We start from the raw sequence: 1,928 nt of genomic DNA, 5'->3' as shown, positions 1-1,928 counted from the left end.
GTAAATCTTTAAGGAAGTAGATTGCCCAGTCTTCCTTCCACGGAGTGGTTGGTGGGTTTGAACCACCAATCTTCTGGTTAGCAGTCAAATGCCTTAAGCACTACACCACCAGAACTCAAGCTAGCATAATTTAAGTCTCTGAGTAATATAGATTATGTATCATGAACTGCTAAAAGAACGAACCAATCTGTTCTGGAAGAAGAGCAGCTGAAATGTTCCTTGGAACTGAGAATGGCCAGACTTCCTCTCACCTACTTTGGTCATGTTGTAAGAAGGGACCATTCCCTGGAGAAGGATATCCTACTCGGTAAAGTGGAGGATCAGTAAAAAGGGGAAGGCCCTCAACAAGATGGATTGACACAGTAACTATAACAATGGACCCAGGAGCTGGCACAAGACGAGGTAGTGTTTCGTTCTGCTGCACACAGGGTCTCTATGAGACAGAGACGACTCAACAGCACCTAACAACAACATCATTTTGTTGTGGTGGTCCCTTCAGAGTTAGAACAGATTTCATACCTAAAGCACCAGAAGGTGCAAAATTTTCTTTTTTTTACCAACCAGAGTAAAGATAAGATAATTTTTCATGAATCTATTGTTTACTACACAAATTTCTGTATAGTAACTAAAACTGCACTTTTAGCCTACTAACCTACAACACCCACCACTTGTCTGTCAGTTGGTCATACTGTGATGCCTTAGATGTTGCTGTGATCCTGGAAGTTATGCCAGCAGTATTTCAAATATCAGCAATGTGGATAGGTTTCAGCAGAACTTCCAGACTAAGACAGACTAGGAAGAAGGATATGGCTGTCCACTTCTGAAAAATTTGACCACTGAAAACTTTACAAATAGCAGTGAAATCACTGTCTGATATACTGCCAGAAGATGAGCCCCCCAGGTTAGAAGGTACTCAAAATACAACTGTAGAGGAGTTGTTTCCTCAATGCAGAATCTACCTTAGTGGTGTGATTGGAGTACAGCTTTTGGACATTCATTTGCTGATTCATTTTCATAACTAAGAATGAGAAGAAACAGCTGCAGACATCCATTAGCAATCAGAACAAGGATTGTACAAAGTGTAAGTCCAGGAAAATAGGAAGTTGCCAAAAAAATGGAATGCATAAATATTGATATCCTATGTATCAATGAGGAGGAGCTCTGGTATTGTAGTGCCTAAGACATATGACTGCTAACCAGAAGGCTGGTGGTTCATACCCAGCAGCTACTCCTTAGAAGGAAGATGAGGCAATCTACTTCCATAGTGATACTGCCTTGGAAACCCAAGTAGGGGTTGCTATGGGTCAAATCTGACTTGACAGCAGTGAGTATGTATCAGTGAGCTGATATGGACTCGTATATGACATTTTGAATTGGACAATGATATAGTCTACTACCCAGGCAGCACAAATTGAAGAGGAATGGTGTCACAATCTTTGTCAAAAACAACATTACAGATATATCCTGAAATATAATACTATCATTAATAGGATAATATCCATACATCTACAAGGAAGATCAGTTAATGCTACACTTATTCATATTTACACACCAACCGCTAAAGCCAAAGATGAAGAAACTGAAGATTTCATCAACTTTAGCAGTCTGAAATTGACCAAACATGCAACCGATATGCAATAATAATTACTAGTGATTGGAAATTAAAGTCAGAAACAAAGAAGAAGCATCAGTAGTTGGAAAATACACCTTGGTGTTAGAAATGATACAAGAGATGGTAGAATTTTGCAAGAACAACAGTTATTTCATCACAAATATTTTTCACAACATAAAAGACAACTATCATAAATTGATTACATCTATGGAAAGAGATGGGAGCTCTGGTAGCATAGTGCCTAAGGCACCTGACTGCTAACCAGAAGGCTGGCAGTTCAAACCCACCAGCCACTCCTCGGAAGGAAGATGGGGCA

The sequence above is a fragment of the Orycteropus afer genome, unplaced genomic scaffold, assembly GCF_000298275.1.
Source record: "Orycteropus afer afer isolate SDZICR_OR568_19922 unplaced genomic scaffold, OryAfe1.0 scaffold00159, whole genome shotgun sequence".
Lineage (NCBI taxonomy): Eukaryota > Metazoa > Chordata > Mammalia > Tubulidentata > Orycteropodidae > Orycteropus > Orycteropus afer.
This window is presented reverse-complemented; position numbering follows the sequence as displayed.